The sequence below is a fragment of the Pleurodeles waltl genome, chromosome 5 (assembly GCF_031143425.1).
Source record: "Pleurodeles waltl isolate 20211129_DDA chromosome 5, aPleWal1.hap1.20221129, whole genome shotgun sequence".
Classification (NCBI taxonomy): Eukaryota; Metazoa; Chordata; class Amphibia; order Caudata; family Salamandridae; genus Pleurodeles; species Pleurodeles waltl.
The window spans coordinates 969,682,102-969,701,176 of record NC_090444.1 but is presented as its reverse complement, the minus strand read 5'-3'; positions in this window follow the sequence as shown (position 1 = coordinate 969,701,176).

Below are 19,075 nucleotides of genomic sequence, written 5' to 3'. Positions count from 1 at the left end.
CAACGTCGACACTCCCTGCACCACCAGTGGCGCCAGCCCCATTCTAATACCTGATGATCCAGAGCCGGAACGGCGTTATGCATCGCTGATTCTGATGGCGCCAATAGGGGCCAGAACATTGCCTGAGTCTTATTATGATCAGCAAGGCATTGGTGAGGAATGAGAGAGGTCCCAGGACCCTCATGAGTATGGGTTGGAGCAAATGGACTGGTCTGACGAGGTAGAAGAAGCCAATGGACTGGACAAATCTCAAGATACTGGCATGCTCTCACCTCCTACTGTGGCTATAGAGGAAGGAGCATTGTATGCTATGGTGGTGCAAGGGCAGCTGAGATCTTGGACCTACATCTACCTACAATGCCGATCAGGACTAATCTCCTGACTGATTTGCTTCAGCCAGGGGTTTCCACATTGCAACCGATGTTACCCTTTAAAAAAGCACTCACTGATGTCCTGCTGGGGACTGGTCCAAACCCAGCAGAAGGGCTCCTTTAAATAGGACAATTGGCCACCGCCATCGCCCAGCTCCAAGTGATCCTAGCTTCCTCAAACAACACCCTGCCCCAGAGAGCTTCATGGTCTAAGCCTCCACTTGCCATGGCACCTTCCCTTCCGCTCCCCCAGATAGGAATTCCAAGAGGCTGAACCTACTTGAGAAGAAAATGTTTTCTTCCTCCAGCCTGGCATTGAGGTCAGTAAACACATCATGCGTTTTGGGCTGTTTTTCCCATATTTTATGGGATACGGTGGCGCAGGTGCTGCCTCAGGTCCCAGAGGGCGTGTGGGACACTCTCTCACAAGCAGTCAAAGATGGGAGAGATGCAGCCAAGTTTACTATTAGGTGTGGTTTGGGCATGACCGACTTGCGGGGTAGAGTGATTTAATCAATGATGGCCCTTTATCGCCACGCCTGGCTTCGTACATCTGGCTTTTCGGGGGATGTCCAGGCAAAACTTATGGACATGTTCTTTGATGGCTCCCACCTAATTGGTGAAAAGGCAGACTTGGTGCTGGAGCGTTTCAAGGATTCTCGGGCTATGGGAAGGTACTTGGGCCTCTCGGCGACCCCTCACCAACAGTTCGTTTTTCGCCCCTTTCGAGATTTCAGAAGGGGTGGGGTACCACGCCATCCACAGACCAGCCACCATCCTCCGTCAGGTCAGCATCCTGTGCGGGGACGAGGTTGTGGTACCTTCAGACCCAGAGGGTCGCGCCAGAAGTCATCCAGCCCCCCTCCTCCACAGTGCCCAAGGCCTCCTAGTGTGATTCTGCAAGACCACACACGTCCAGTTGGAGGGAGGATTCCATTTTATCTCCCTCACTGGCGGTCCATAACATCAGACAAATGAGTCTCTCAGATCATGCAGAAGGGCTACTCCCGACCCCTCCAGTCTTTTCCTCCCTCTATGCCTCCATTAAAACAGCTGATCAAGGATCACTTAGTCTTGCTCTGTGACTCTTTTGGCCAAGGGAGCCACGACACCCAAAAAAAACAGGGGTCTTCACCCTATTCTAGATTTGTGGGACGTCAGTCTGTTCCTCTCTAAGGAGAAATTCAAGATGCTCACTCACTCACTCACTCAGGTCTTGTCTGCCCTAGACCAAGGAGACTGCATGGTAGTGCTGGACTTGCATTATGTGTATTTTCACATCCCCATCCTGCCTGCCCACAGGCATTACTTGCTGCTCAAGGTCTCACCAGTGCCCTTCGGGGGTTCACCAAAGTGATGGCAGTGGTAGCAGCTCATCTGCACGGGTTAGGGGTTTCAGTCTTCCCCTACCTCGGCAACTGGCTGTTGACGGCTCCTTCGCCCCAGGCTGTCGTCACCCACCTTCAGACTATGGCGAACCTCCTGCATTTGCTGGGGTTCACTATAAACATGCCAAAGTCACACCTGATTCCCTCTCAGAAGCTCGCTTTCATCGGAGCTGTTCTGTACACAGTGCAGTTTTAGGCTTATCATCCCGGCAGTGAGTCCAGGATATTCAGATTACAATACCAATGTTTCGGCCTCTATCCTGGATTTGGATGAGGCAGACTCTGAGGCTGTTGGGCCTCATGACCTTCTGTATCCTGTTAGTCAAATATGCCAGATGGCATATGAGGGCTCTGCAGGGGTACCTGAAGTTCCAATGGGCACAGCATCAGGGAAATCTCACCGACATAATTTAGATCTCTGAGGAAACTGCAAAAGATCTGTAGTGGTGGTTAGTGAACTGCGATTTGGTCAGAGGCAGACTCCTCTCCCTTCCCCAACCAGATCTTACAGTAGTGACAGATGCGTCACTTCTGGTATGGAGCGGCCATCTGGGAGAGGTAGAGATCAAAGGCCTCTGGTCTCCAATGGAATCTGGACTCCATATCAACTTACTGGAGCTCCGGTCGATCAGACTGGCATTGAAAGCATTTCTTCTTGTTGTAAAAGGTGTTCGCAGACAACACTACCGCAATGTGGTACAGCAACAAGTAGGGAGGTGTGGGGCTGTGGACCCTTTGTCAAGAGGCCCTGTGTCTTTGGACATGGCTGGAACAGCAGGGCATAACCCTGCTGGTTCAGCACCTGGCAGGTTCTCTGAACGCCAGGGTAGACAAACTCAGCTGTTAATGCCAAGTGGATCACAAGTGGTGTCTCCATCCGGAGGTGGCACAAGGACTGTTTTAGCAGTGGGGAGATCCTTGGTTAGATCTGTTCGCCTCCGCACGGAACGCAAATTGTCAGCAGTATTGCGTGTTGGAGTTGCTGAGGTGGTGCTCGCTCGGCAGTGCTTCTCGTCACGAGTGGAGTTCAGGCCTCTCCTACGCATTTCCACCCATGCCACTTCTGCAGAGTTCTCAAGAAGATCAAGAACGACTGGGCCCAAGTAATCCTGGTGGCTCCAGATGGGGCATGGAGAGTCTGGTATCTTGAGCTCCTGAAAATGAGCATCGATCCTCTGTTCAGGCTGCCCCTTTGGGAAGATCTTCTGTCGCAACAGCAGGGGAAGGCTTTTATATAATTGTACAGAAAGATCTATTGATCCTTTTTTCTGCTTCTCTCTCTGACATCCTTCTCTTTATCTTATCCCTTGCCCAGCAGGGTTCTGCCTTGGGCACTCTCAAAGGCTATCTCTCTGCCCTATCTGAGTTCCTTCGGCTGCCTGATCAGCCTTCATTATTCAAGTCTCCTATTGTACATAGATTTCTCAAAGGGCTTGTACTTATGTTTCCCCCTATGCCCTTTGTTATGACTCAGTGGGACTTAAATCTAGTTCTCACGTTTCTCATGTGTGCTCCATTTGAGCCATTACATAACTGTCCCTTCCGGCTGCTCACCAACGAGACAGCCTCTTTAGTGGCAATAACATATGCCAGCAGGGTGAGTGAGATACAAGCTCTCTCCTCCAAGCTGCGGTATCTCACCATGTTCCCAGACAAGATGTTACTCAGAACTCATGCCTCTTTCCTCCCCAAGGTGGTGACCTAATTTCTCCTGGGTCAACATCACCCTGCCCACCTTCTTTGCTCCATCGCATCCCTTTTGAAGAAGAGGAGCAAAAAGAGCATTGTTGTTCTACCTTTACCACACAAAAGAGTTTGGGGTGGATGACCAACTCTTTGTGGGGTACGTGGGAGCAAAGAAGGGTCAGGCAGTGCAGAAACAAACCATTTCGTACTGGGTCGTTCCACCGGGGGTAAGGTTTCTCCTACTGCGCTAGTAAGAGGTGTTCCAGTCCTGGATATCTGTCAGGCAGCAACGTGGGTATCATTGCACATGTTTGCAAGACATTACTGCCTGGACAATCAGATCCGTAGAGACTGACACTTTTCCTTTTCGGTCTTGCATGACTTTTTATTGTGAAGAAGATCTGCCCGCGCCCACCGCCGGGAGGTTATGCCTTGGGTATCTATTCTAAGGGAAGGAATCTGCATCTAGAAGTCTCTATAAGATTAACAAGTTACTTACCTTTGGTAACACATTATCTGGTAGAGACTCTATCTAGCTGCAGATTCCTTACTCCCACCCATGCTTCCCCGCTCTGCGGACACATCTAAGTGTCAGGGATTGTCCCTTTCAAGCCCTAGTTTTTGCACAAACTGTTGGTTCTTTCCATGGCTCAGCACTTCTGGCATGGAAGTTTGTGGAAAAGGAACTGACATACGCACGCCTGGGCGGTGCCTTTATAGGTGACTGTGATGTCACAAACTGCTCCAACGACACCATGCGATTCCAAGTGACGCCAGTCGACAGCCCATGCAAGGGTATTGCTCAGTAAAACTTCAGGGTTCCAAGCTGACTGCAGGAAATTCTCAGGTAAGGAATCTGCAGCTAGATAGAGTCTCTACCAGATAATGTGTTACCAAAGGTAAGTAACTTGTTAATCTTATAGAGACTTCTAGATGCAGATTCCTTCCCTTAGAATAGATACCCTTTCCACTCCGCCGGCTCCATCAGCCTAAGTTGAAACTTAGACGGAGACTGGATAAGGATATTGGTTTGTGGTCACGGGAATATACATTTCTTTGGGAACTTTATTGCACTTGTGGAATACAAGTATTGGGCGTTGTAAAATGAATTAAACTGAAAAGGTTGTCTCTGCGGTGACAAACACACCTGAAGACCCGTGTTTGATATAGCGGCATTGTGCTGGGACATACAGTGACTGGCACACCTTTTGGACTTTAAGTACTTTTAGCAACTAGTAGGGTTTGGAATATATTGTGGGGAAGAAGTGTTTTACACCTCTTGTGAGTATGCAGAATGTTACGGCGCCGCCGTTTTTCTTGTCAGATCCAGGAGAACCGGTTATTAATTGGAAGAAATGGAAAAAGATTTTTGAGAATTATGCCAGGGTGTGTGGTACGAATTTGAGTGGTGAAAGGAAGCAGGCACTTTTGTTACATTGTTTAGGGGGTGAAGGACAGGAGGTGTTGGAAAATCTACCTCCATTGTCGCAAGCTGATCAGAGGGGGTTGAATGAATATGAAATATGTGCAAGACAACTAGATTTACATTACTTGCCAAAGATTAGTACTATTATGGAAAGGTACCATTTTGGTTTGCGGGAGCAAGGGAAAGAGGAGAGTGTTGAAGAATATATTACGGCTTTACGGAAGTTGGCTTCAAGTTGTAAATTTGGGGCGTTGGTAGAAGAAAGGATTAGACATCAGTTTGTGCTGAGGTGTTGCAGTGATAAAGTGAGGGAAGAACTCTGGCTAAAGGACGAGCCACCGTTGGATGAGGTTGTTAGTATTGCAAAAAGGGTAGAGCATATGTTAATGTGTGTTGGAGAACTAAGTAAAGCACATAAAGAAGACAAGGTCAGTGTAAAAGCACAAGAAGTGGAGTGTCAAGTCATACAAAAAGATGAGAAGGAAAAAAAGTATGAGGGTGTCCGTGAGAAAGGTGTTGTAATAGAAAATAGCGCAGGAAAGACACAGGGGAATAGGAGGTTTGCAACACCTTTTCAAGGAAATTGCTACAGATGTGGAAGATTTGGACACATGGCTAATGCAAGTGAGTGTCCTGCTAATAAGATTACTTGTAATGTTTGCGGAAAAAGAGGACATTTTGGGAAAAATTGTAGGATGAGGAATAGGAGAGATTCTAGATCAGAAATAAAGGAAGTCAGTTTTCAAGTTAGTGAGAGTGAGGTGGAACATCCCTCTGAGTGGGTTTTGGTGGGGAATGTTAGAGTCAAAATGAAATTTGATTCGTGCTCTCACATCACGTTTCTCTCAAAGGATTTTTTATGAAGAATTTTCAAGGAAGGAAGAAACTGTTCAAACCTAATATTAAACCTACGGGTTATGGTGGGTTGCCAATTAAGTTATTAGGTTATTTTGATGACTGCATTGAGTACAATGGTAGGTTCACTGATGCTAGGATTTATGTTGCTGAGAGGGGTGATAATTTGTTGAGCTGGAGTCATCAAGCACGCTTGGGTGTCATTCTCAATCCTAATGCACATCCATCTGTTCAGGTACAATCTATTGAGGGTGACGAAAACAAGTTTGTGAGAGCTTTTGGTGAATTGTTCAGTGACACCTTGAGGTGTTTAAAGGGGTACAATCACCATATTAAGTTGAAACAGGGCGCAGTACCAGTTGTGGCAAAAGTTAGACGCATTCCCATTTGTGTCCAAGACGCTGTACAAAAAGAGATAGATAAATTGTTGTCCACTGGTGTTATACAGCCTGTAGAGGCAACGGAGTGGTTAGCTCCCATTGTTGTGGCACGTAAACCAAATAATGAAATCCGTCTATATGTGGATCTTCGTGCCTTAAATAAAGAAGTGGTGGTTGACAAGTTCCCACTTCCCAATATTGAGGAATTAGTATCATCGTTGGATGGTGCTTGCTATTTTACCACTCTGGATATGGCATCAGCATACCATCAGGTTCCGTTGAGTAAAGAGTGTCAAGAATTAACGGCTTTTATTACGCCAATGGGGGCCTTCAAGTTTTTGCGTATGCCGTTTGGGCTGGTTTCTGCGGCCTCAGTATTCCAGAGGATTATGGAAGATCTTTTTAAAGGCATTTCAGGCGTAAAGTGCTACCAGGATGATGTATTAATATGTGGGAGAAACGTGAGAGAACATGATGAGAGGGTGCATGCTGTGCTTAAAAGGATGCTTGATGCTGGGTTATCTCTTAGGCGAAGCAAATGTAAATTTGGAGTCACTGAACTGGACTATTTGGGTCATCATATTTCACGGCAGGGGGTGAGTCCTAAAAAGGATTTGGTGGACACTATCGAAATGTTAAAAGAACCGTGTACAAAAGATGATGTTTCTTCATTCTTAGGTATGGCAGAATTTTATAACAAATTTATACGAAATTTTGCAGATAAGACAGTAAATCTAAGGAAGTTGATGTGTAAGAATGCAGAGTTTGTTTGGACGGAAGAGTGTGGTACAGAATTTAAACAAGTAAAAAATGATCTCAGGAATGCACCAAACTTACAAGCTTTTGTACCTGGGAATCCCACTTTCATTGTTACTGATGCGAGTATAAAGGGGCTGGGTGCTCTTCTTTTTCAGATCAGGAAGGGCCAAGAGGTGCTAATAGCTTGTGCTTCAAGATGCTTGAAAGGGGCAGAGATATGTTATTCTGTTATAGAGAAGGAAGTGTTGGCAATATTCTGGGCCATAAACAAGTTCAGAAAATTTGTGTGGGGATCTTCTTTCGTAGTCAGGTCTGATCATAAACCCCTGAAAGAAATTTTTGAGAAGAAGGGTTTGGACTTGATTTCCTCGAGGATCAGGAGATGGGTCAATGTTCAGTGTCTGCTATGCAGACACTGAAAATCATTATGGGGCCCTGTTAGGGGGCCCCTGCAGTGCCCATGCCATTGGCATGGGCACTGCAGGGGACCCCAGGGGTCCCACGACACCCGTTACCGCCATCCTGTTCCTGGCGGTGGTAAGGGGGTCGGAATCCCCATGGCGGCGCTGCAAGCAGCGCCGCCGTGGAGGATTCCCTAGGGCAGCGGGAAACCGGCGGGACACCGCCGGTTTCCCGTTTCTGACCGCGGCTGTACCACCGCGGTCAGAATGCCCATTGGAGCACCGCCAGCCTGTTGGCGGTGCTCCCGTCATTTCGCCAGGGTTAGAATGACCCCCATAATTTCCCATACGAAATTCAAAAAATAAAAACCTATAAATAAGATTAAAAGGGGTTTATGCTATTCCGGCAGGTTATGGCTCTCTTTAAAAAGGAACCTACCCCCGGCACACCAACACATCAGAGACCATTCGCAGCCACAAATAGGCTGGCCGGTGGTGTATGAAGCTCCTTTCCTTCAACAGGGGGAGTAAAAGTCGACACCTAAATGGAGCATAAAAGTCCCAAAACAGGGTAAAATGGGTCAGCGACTGTAGGGAGACCCCATCACATAGACAGATTTGAATAGAATTTGGGTCTAACTGTCCCAGTGGGAAGCACAAATTACTTCTGATTACACCTAACCGAAATCGTGAGATGAGAGTCCTTTCCCAAAGTTCTGTATCATCAAGAGGTACATATCTGGACCCGCCAAAGTTTTTAGCATTAGGAAGTCCGTCACTGATTTCTTCCTTAATTCCTCGGCTTCCCTCTTGGCTCCTAAAATGTTGAGAAGATTCTCCTTTGCCCAGATTTTATCAGAACGTGTTAGACACTCTGGAGCATTGAACATATCTGGGTGACCAAGGGATATAGCAGCTTCTCTTATGTATGATAGCCAGGGGATATCCATTGCATAATCACATATCATACAGTGGTGCAGGATTTCTCTATTTGGGGGGCACACTCATTTGACCAGATGGAAATCCATAACAAAAGGGGAGCAAACTTGATAGCATCCTCTACAAAATCCAAATCCAATTCTACATGTGTGCAAAAAGGTGGAGGTGTTTTGCCCCACACCTAGCAGCCTTCTACAAAAACGATTTTCCTCTGGTATAGGTGCCCTGCTTGCTGAGTAGCCCCAGAGTAATGCCCCATACATTAGAGCTGGGAGACATTTACGCCTGTACACTTCCAGCAGGGAATCACCCACTCTTGAGGCAAACTCAAAGGTGGCTCCTACTGTGGCATTAAAATGCATACATCTCCTAGAAATACAGGATTTCCAAGTTCCCTTTTTCATCAAAGGTTACCCCCAAGTATGGAAATTCTTGTACATAGCTTATTACTTGGTTGTTAATCTTTAGCACACCCACCCTACTCAGAGGTTTGCGACAAACCATAAAATGTGATTAGCTACTATTAATCTCTAAGTCAGACATAAAATTTCCACCTTGCGGAGGCCATTCGTGGTGCGGGCCATAAGAACCGCATCATCTGCATAGATCAAGACCGGGACACACTTTCCATTTATTATGAGAACATCCTTACATTTTCCAACAAAAAAATCATACAGACCATTTTTGTACAAAAGAAAAAAGGGTGGGAGCCAGAACACACCCCTGTCTAACACCCCTACTAAGCTCAAAAGATTCAGTGCATTCACACTTCGACCCACACCTCAAAGTTGCGTTTGTTCCTAAGTGGAGATAGCAGAGAAAATCCACAATCAATTTGGGGCTCCAGATCCACTAGGGTTAGCTTTTGCCATAATTTACTTAGATTCACTTTGTCGAAAGCGCAGCAATTTACAGGTTATCCTTCTTTGCCTGCGTATATTTAGCAATCAGAATGAGCAAATTTAAACATTGCTATTGAGTTCCAAGCCCTTCTGTAAAACCATACTGCACCCTCCTTAGTACCTCATTTTCCCTCATCCAGTCCTCAAAACGCCTTTGGTTTTGGGTCACTATGATTTCCCTTTTTATCAGTCAATCAATCAATCAAGGATTTATAGAGCACACTAATCACCCGTTAGGGTCACAAGACGCCTGGGGGGGGGGGAGCTACTGGTCGTAGAGCCATGTCTTGAGGCGTTTCCTGAATGTCAAGAGGTCTTGGGTCTGGCGAAGGTGGAGCGGTAGAGAGTTCCAGGTCTTGGCGGCTAGGTGAGAGAAGGATCTTTCTCCGGCGGTGGTGCGGCGGATGCGGGGGATGGAGGCGAGGGCGAGGCTGGCGGAGCAAAGATTGCGGGTGGGGGTGTGGAAGGTGAGTCTGACATTGAGGTAAGCTGGGCCTGTGTCGTGGAGGGCCTTGTGTGCATGGATGAGGAGTTTGAAGGTGATCCTCTTTTATACTGGTAGCCAGTGAAGGTCTCTGAGGTGGGGGGAAATGTGGTTGCGGCGTGGGATGTCCAGAATGAGGCGGGCGGATGCGTTCTGGATTCTTTGCAGCTTTGTTAGGAGTTTGGTTGTTATTCCTGCATATAGGGCGTTCCTGTAGTCCAATCGGCTGCTGACCAGGGCGTGGGTGACAGTTTTCCTGGTTTCAACGGGAATCCACTTGAAGATTTTGCGGAGCATGCAGAGAGTGTTGTAGCAGGAAGAGGAGATGGCATTGACCTGCTGAGTCATGCTGAGTGTGGAGTCCAAGATGAAGCCTAGGTTGCGTGCGTGGGTGGTGGGTGAGGGTGCGGTTCCTAGGGAGGTGGGCCACCAGGAGTCATTCCAAGTTGAGGGGTTGGTGCCAAAGATGAGGATTTAAGTCTTGTCTGTGTTTAACTTGAGGTGGTTTGATTACATCCAGCTGGCGATGGTGTGAAGTCCATTGTGGAGGTTGTTCTTTACAGTTGTAGGGTCTTTTGTGAGGGAGAGGATGAGCTGAGTGTCTGCGTAGGAAACTATGTTGATGTTGTGGGTTCGTGCGATGTTGGCGAGGGGGGCCATGTAAACGTTGAAGAGCGTGGGGCTGAGCGAAGATCCTTCGGGAACGCCACAGATGATTCTGGAGGCTTCTGACAGGAACGGTGGGAGGCGGACTCTCTGGGTTCTGCCTGAGAGAAATGACGAGATCCAGTCGAGTGCCTTGTCGTGGATTCCAGCGTTGTGAAGGCGTGTGCGGAGAGTGTGATGACATACTGTGTCGAAAGCTGCGGAGAGGTCCAGGAGGATGAGTGCTGCTGTTTCTCCTTCTTCAAGCATGGTCCTAATGTTGTCAGTGGCAGCAATGAGTGCAGTCTCGGTGCTGTGGTTTCTGCGGAATCCGGATTGGGAGGTGTCGAGTACCTTGCTGTCTTCCAGGAACCGGGATAGTTGTCTGTTTACGTTTTTTCGATGACCTTGGCTGGGAAGAGGAGGAGGGAGATCATCCGGTAGTTCTTGGGGTCGTCTGGGCCTGCCTTTGGTTTCTTCAGCGGGGCGTTGATTTCTGCGTGCTTCCATCTTCCTGGGAAGGTGGCTGATTAGAAGGAGCTGTTGATGGTTTTGCAGAGGTGGGGGGGCGACGATGAGACAATACACCCCGATTTCCAGGAAGTAGAAATCCCTGCACTAACTGTTGCATTTAAAACATTGAGTAACATAGGTGCCCACAGCTGAGGGCAACTTTTATATAAATCCATGGGAATGGCATCAGGGCCCAGTGCTTGGAGGCTAGCACTACCCTGCATAGCCTCCATCACCTCATTGAGTGTAAACCTAATAGCCAGATTTGGGGTGTGACCATGCATCTCATCCATTTCCTCCCCTTCAATGCAAAAATGGCTCACCCAAACCTCAGCGACGATATTACAGCCCAACCCTTCCGAGGTTTCTGTCTCAAAGGTACCCCTATTTACAGTCTTCCAGAACAGGCCTGGGTCCTTAGTGCACGACACGCGTTGCAAGTCCTCCCAGGTCTGTTTCTTAAGATGATGTTTCCTTTCCTTCAAAACAGATTTATAATGAGCTTGCGCTCTACTCACATGGGCCTCAGCTGTGCCTTTAATACCTTCCTCAGGGATTTCCTCGCCTCATAGCAGGGCTTACTAAACCAACCCACCTGATGCTTTGCAATTGGCTTTACAACAGTGGTCATACAAACTTTGATGGCTCCATTAACACCGAGCACGGCATCCATAACATCTCCCAGTAGGAGGGATTCGGCAAGGAGGGTCCTATTATCAGCTTTACATTTTGGCCCACAACCCTCTCCACTATTTGCGGGCTGTTCGCCTGTCTCCATCCGACTCTCCTTCCTTGATCTTTTATTCTCAAAGAAGCTGGCCCTCCAACCCCCGGTTTACGTATATTGAGTGGAAAGTTAAAAAGGATCATAAGAGAGTTATGGTCACTAAATTGTTGCTCTACCACCTAACCATACAGAACCAGACTTCTCACAGCTGGGGACACAAAGATATAATCAATTATCGATCCAACCCTCTTCCAACAAAGGATGGGACCTGAAAATCACTTACCCCCTCCAGATTGCATATATCCAACAGACCCAAGTTCTGTAGTCCCTTGATAAGGGACCTTCCCCTTGCATCCTGTATTCCCTCAGATACATATGCTCTATGGTCCTGCTCAGAGGGGTTCAACACAGTGCAGTGCCGTCCCAATCTTCGCATTAAAGTCCCCTGATAAGACAGCACAGAATTCCATGCCACACACCTCCAATCTACACTTCAATATTTGCAACACTGAAAAGAGGGCCCCAATTTGGCATCCAGAATCCCATACAGTGTTGTAGAAACTTACCAGAAGGACATTAGACTTATTTGGGAAGACTGCCCATGTAAAAAGGAGACCCCAGTAATTGCAATTCATTTGGTATGTTCAAGCTATCTTAGAAGACTAGATGAAAGTAACTAAACCCCCTTTTGGCGGATACCTAGTAGTCGTTCAGCCGGAACTGCAAACCTTTGGAAGCCATCCCACAGTGCATGCTCCTCAGACCAAGTTTCCTGGAGTAAGATGAAGTCAAAGTCTACCATAAACTTTACCCATTGCCCATCTTGAAGCTTGGTATCATACCCTGCACATTCCAAGAAATTAAACGAGACTGAGAAGTCTTCCCAGCTTGGCCTCGTAAGCCCATAGATACATTTGAGGACCTCAGTGGAGCCACAGAGCCCCTGTTTTCCAACCCTACCGGGAAGCCCCCACTGGCGCCATCAATCAATCTCCTCCAGATCAGAGTGTGTAGTAAGTCTACTTTCTAAACTAGTTAGCTGCGGTTCCACCTGCACATAGGCAGAATTCCTGGCTTGAAACCCACCCAAGGGCCGAGTATGCTTATAAAAAAAGGTCCAGGGGGACCATACCAATCTTTTCCATCACCTGGGGCACCAAACATTGTGTCAAAAGAAACCGTTGGGCTAAACCTGGATATCTACAATTTACAATAATACAATCCCCTTTGCCTTCCTTTTCTCGAGGCCCAACCCACCCAATCCTTCTGACACACAGGAAGTCCTTAAAATCTTGACACATAAAATCACGAGTCTTGCCCAACCAGTGGCATGTCTTGTTTTTCAGCTGATCTGTGGATTCACTTGCTCCTCGCACTAAAGGTGGAACATTTCTAAGCTCCACCACATAGGGGGCATAGTCTGGCGGGAGCTCCAAGCGGACAAGTGAAAGGCCATATCCAAGTTCAAATCTTGTCCTCTCCTCTGTTCATGAGCCATCACTGCCTTCTCCCTGGACACACTCCAGCGTTTTTCTCTAACTACAAGCATACCAATATCCCTTACAGCTGTAGACGGATTAGCAAGAGCTGCGGAATCCCTGAGTTAGAGTGGTATAGGGGCTGCTGAATAGCTCTTTCCAGGACTATGGAATTTTTCCCTGGTAGGGACACCCTACCCCCCATCAGTTGAGCTTTGTCGCACGGGATCCAGTGGGCCATAATTTGCTGGAACTATAGCAGACCCACAGGGAAACTGCCACCTCCAGGCCCTGCAGTTTTTCCATTATCTGGACTAGGCTTGCCTCGATCATCTCCTTAAATTTTGCCAAAAGATTGTCAGCGCTGGGTGCTGGGCATTTGCTGGCATCAGTGCCATTCCACGAACCAGAGCAGCTCAGATTTTCAGACAACGCCAATTTGGGGGGGTTTTCCTGGCTTTTTTTACTTTTAACGGGGGGGGCTAATATAGCTGGGAGGGGAAACCGATAGGACCCTCTTGCTCTTTTTTGATTTATCCTCCAATCCCTTCACCCCCACTGCCAGCTGGAGGGATTTGGGCAGACCTCCCCTGCCCTGCCAGTGGCTGCCCATCTTCATTGCAGTAAGGCTCCAATGCCTCAACATTTGGCGTAACTCACTGCTGGTCGCTCATTTCCATTGAAAGCCGTCGCTCTTCCAAGTCTATTTCCTTTGCAACTACCCCAACTGCCTCTCAAATGTATCTCAGATGTATCACAACCACTGATTAGTTATAAGAGGGAGCAGCCACCTCCTCGGCATAGAATCAGAGTGACTATAGTAGTTTTTGTCATTCACCCTGCTTTGCCAGGCTTCAGAGGGGTAGCCCAGCCCAGCCTCATCTGGCCACTGATGGGCCCGCCCTTGGCCCAGGCTTTGCCCTGGCACGTCCCGCACTGCAGGGCTTTCCCAGTCCTTTAGTAGCACTGCCTTGTGGTGCTGGTGCTCTGCACTCTCCCGAGGTCCTGCTGGGCTTGCTGGGACTGCGAGGCCCCTCCACTCACGGCTACCAGGCAGGTCCCGCGCTGCGGGCACAGCTACCAGGCGCGTCCCGCGCTGCGGGTCTCTCCCAGTTCTTTAGTAGCACTGCTTTGCAGTGTCGGTGCTCTGCCCTCTCGTGAGTGCTTGCTGGGACTGCGAGTCCCTGCCACTCACGGCTACCAGGCATGTCCCGCGCTGGTGGGCTCTCCCAGTGCTTTAGTAGCACAACCTCGTGGTGTCAGTGCTCCACCCTCTCCCGAGGGCCTGCTAGGCTTGCTGGGACTGCGAGCCCCCTTCACTCAAGGCTACCAGGTGCGTCCTGCGCTGCGGGGCTCTCCCAGTGCTTTAGTAGCACTGCCTTGCTGTGTCGGTGCTCTGCCCTCCTGAGGGACTGCTGGGACTGAGTGTCCCCTCCACCCACGGCTACCAGGAGCATCCCCATATTTATACAGATCTTGTAGGACCCCTGACGCAAGTATGTTCCCAAACAATAGACAAGATGGCATGCTTGAGGCGGCAATTATATAAACAATTACCTGGAAAGGTACATTATGTTGCTGTCACACAAAAGTGGGAAAGTACATGATGTGAATACCTACGTATCTCATTTATCTTTGCACTGATAGTGACACCTTTACAGAGTGCCACTTATGACGTGACACTAAAACATCTTCCTAACTATAAACATAGCAGCCATTTTGGAAGAAATAATTAAATAAATGGGCTAAAACAGAGCAAGCCAAGTAGGTTAAGTCACTAGGTGACTGGGGCACAGGCCTACAAGCCAGAACGCTAAACTAAACTTGTGATTCCCATTAAAACTAAATAGGATCCACTACACAGCAGGGAAGCAGCCCTAGTTCTGCTTTACTGGAGCACGATCAAACAGCTGGAGGAAGGGTGTCCTCTGTTTTGTTAAAAAAAAAAAAGGCAATCCATCACTACAGACTTTGGGTCGTACTAATTGTAGAAACAGTGCACAACCTACTCTTCCAAGAAGCACCCCCTTCCATACTTGCCCACTTGGAGTTCTTCCTGGCGGACCATTTTAAAATTCTCCAACAAGAACCTCAATCTCTTCTACTCAAGGGTGCAGTGGAACTGGTTCTTGTGCAGGAATGGGGCAGGGATGCTATTCTAGGTACTTCCTGAGTCCCAAAAAGCACTGCAGTCTTCGTCCAGTCCTAGACCTCGGGATTTTAACTTAGTTTCTCAAAAGGAAGTTCCAAATACTGATCAGGTTCTTCTTGTGCTGAATGCGGAAGACTGGATGGTGTCTGTAATCTGCAGGATGCCTATTTAAACATCCTTATCCTGTGATCACATAGGAAGTATCTTTGGTTCACAGTAGGCTCAAAACACTATCAGTTCAAACTCCTTCAGTTTGACCACACTTCCGCACAGCGAGTCGTCACAAAGGTGATGGTGGTGGTAGCAGCTCCCCTCAGAAGGAAGGGAACTTCTGTATTCCCTTACCTGGATGACTGGCTACTCAAGGCCAAGACTTCAAAATTGGTGTCCTACAATTTACAAGTGACAACTCAGCTTTATACAACGTCAGCTCAAGTCTCACCTGGTGCCATGTCAGCGCATAATGTTCATAGGGGCAGTATTGGACACTGCATTAAATTAAGCCTCCCCCACTTCAGAGGATTCAGGCCATTTAGGCTATGATTCCGATGTTTATGAATGGAGCAATCTTTCCAGTCCTGACGGTCCTATGCCTGATAGCATCCAGCATTCTGTTGGTCACACATGCATGCTAGCAGAAGAGGACACTACAGTGGTGTCTCCACAGACAGTGGTCTAACAAAATGGAGATCTTAAAGCGCATAAAGATCTCAATAGACACTGCAGCAAATCTAGTGTTGGAGTGAGCGATACCCTTATTCAAAGAAGACTATTTGTACCTCACCACCGGTAGCAACGGTGATCACGGAAGCCTCTACCCTAGAGAGGGGAGCTCATCTGGAGGAACTGAATAACAGAGGCCTTTAATCTCCAGAAGAACAGATGGCTCCCTACCCTTCAAGATCGGTCTGTCCATATTTTAATGGGCAACACAACTGCAATGTGGTACATCAACTAAAAAGGAGGTGTGGGGTCATCTCTCCTCTGCAGAGAAGCTCTATGACTCTGGTCCTGGGTGCAGGGCCATCAGATTTGTGTAGTACTAAATCATCTGACCAGAGTGCTCCCCATGTGAGTGGACATTCTTAGCCAGCATCATCTGGCAGACAACGCGTGACATGTTCAACCATAGGCGGTCCAGGACATCATGCAGGTGGACTCCTCATGTAGATCTTTTTGCCACTTATGAAAACACTCACTGCCTGAAAGTCTGTGCCCTCCAGTATCTGATGTGGGGAGCATTAGGAGACCTATTTAATCTCAAGTGGACTTCTTCAATTGTTTTGCACGTTTCCTTCCATACCCTTATTTCCTTTAACGTTAATGAAGATTCACCTAGATCGGGCCTAAGTAATCCTAATTGCTCCAGACTGGTGAGAAGGGTGTGGTATGCAGACATTGGTACCTTCTTCCTGTGCCTTCTGCTCCATCTCTCTCACAGGGTAGACCTCCTGTCTCAGTCACAGGGCCAGGTTCTAGACCCAAAACTTCAGGGCCTCCACGTACATGCCTGGAGGTTTAGCTGGGCAACCTGAATTCATTCTCTTTACCCCTGAAGTGTTGGACATAATTTTCTCCTCTAGACTTCTTTCCACCAACACGGTTTATTCTAGCAGATGAGCCAGATTTGTAAAATGGTGTGCTGAAAAATCCCTAGATCCCATCAAGTCTCATTTATCTGATATACTCTATTTCATTCTACATTTAGTCCAGCAGGGGCTGTTCATTTGTAACAGTTAAATGTGACTTGTTAGTCTTAACAGCCTTCCTACGTTTACTTGATAAAGCCTCTTTAATTAGGTCCCCTATCGTCTTACGTTTTCTAAAGAGTCTCAAAAACATGTACCCTCCTACTCCCATTATCATGCCACAATAGGACCTTAATTTGGTCCTTACATGTTTGATGTGTGCTCCCATTGAACCGATGCATAGTTGTCCCGTACAATTTCTTTCAAAGCAATTTTCTTGGTTGCCATCACATCAGCTTGATATATCAGTGAAATACAAGCTTCAAGTGTAAAACCACCTTTCACTACCTTCTTTCCTGTCAAACTGGTATTACGAACCAGGCCTGCCCTCCTGCCCAAAGTGATTACTCTCTTCCACGTATGCAGGTCTATTACTTTTTCCACATTCTATCCTCCGCCTCACCCACTAAAGAGGAAGAAGAACTTCACCATATTGACCCCAAATTTACATTGACAGAACTTGTGAGAAGAGTGATCAGCTTTTAAGTAGACAAAACCTGTGAGTTCTGATATGATGACAAACTCTTCGTGGGATACTTTGGGAAAATGAAAGAAAAGGTGGTCCACAAAAGCACACTGTCCAGATGGATCATCTTATGGATAAGGAATGGTACTCCATGCCACAGATGGATCCTTCTGAAAGTATTCAAGCTTGTTCTACCAGAGCCAAATCCTCTACTTCAGCCTTAGCTGAAGGGATTCGCTTACCAGATGTATGCAAAGCAGCAACTTGGTTCTCCCTTCATACATTTGGGAAACACTACTATTAGAAATGGGGTCTCCAGTTGGCAGTGGTTGGCACCCTGTCCAAGCAGGGACCCTCACTCTACTCAGTGTAAGAGTCACACAGCTAGGACAATCCCTGCTCACCCCCTTGGTAGCTTGGCTCAAGCAGTTAGACTTATCTCAGAGGCAATGTGTAAAGTATTTGTACACACACACACACACACACACACACACACACACACGCAGTAACAACGTGAAAACACCACAAAAGTACTCCACACCAGTTTACAATCAACCCCAATGTTTATCTGAGTAAAACAAGACCAAAACAACAAACATCCAACATACACAAGTAAATAAATTAATTTTAAAACATTTACTGTAGCATAGCACGTAGAAACACACTAGCTCAAACTTGGGCTATCAAAACGGATTGATGGAGTCGCTTCCAACAGTCTGGTGCCACCCGCAAGAGAGCACGGCAAGTCATGAAGTCGTGTAGACCCCAGTTACAGTAGCTTGGTAAACGAGGAAACAAAGATATTGCACGGAGTCGGGAAGGTGAGGGGTCGCTAAAGCTGGTTGTAGGAAGTTGGCTCTGTATGTACTATTTCAAAGTAAGAAATAGCATGCACAGAGTACAAGGATTCCCCTTAGAGGTAAGATAGTGGCAAAAAGAGATAATTCTAATGCTCTATTTTGTGATAGTGTGGTCGAGCAGTAGGCTTATCAGAGGGTAGTGTTAAGCATTTGTTGTACACACACAGACAATAAATGAGGAACACACACTCAAAGACAATTCCAGGCCAATAGGTTTTTGTATAGAAAAAAATATTTTCTTAGTTTATTTTAAGAACCACAGATTCAAGATTTACAATCAATACTTTAAATGAAAGGTACTTCACTTAGGTATAATTGGAACTTTGAATCATTACAATAGCATGTACAGTTTTGGCAAAAATGGCAATAAGCCATTTTAAAACTAGACAGTGCAAATTTCAACAGTTCCTGGGGGAGGTAAGTATTTGTTAGTTTTGCAAGTAAGTAAACCACCTACAGGGTTCAACGTTGGGTCCAAGGTAGCCCACTGTTGGGGGTTCAGGGCAACCAAAAAGTTACCACCCCAGCAGCTCAGGGCCGGTCAGGTGCAGAGGTCAAAGTGGTGCCCAAAACACATAGGCTTCAATGGAGAAGGGGTGCCCCGGTTCCAGTCTGTCAGCAGGTAGGTACCCACGGCTTCGGAGGGCAGACCAGGGGGGTTTTGTAGGGCACCGGGGGGACACAAGTCAGCACAAAAAGTACACCCTCAGGGGCACGGGCGGCCGGGTGCAGAGTGCAAACAGGCGTCGGGTTTGCAATGGAGTTCAATGGGAGACCCAGGGGTCTCTTCAGCGAAGCAGGTAGGCAAGGGGGGGCTCCTCGGGGTAGCACCACCTGGGCAAGGGAGAGGGCCACCTGGGGGTCGCTTCTGCACTGGAGGTCTGATCCTTCAGGT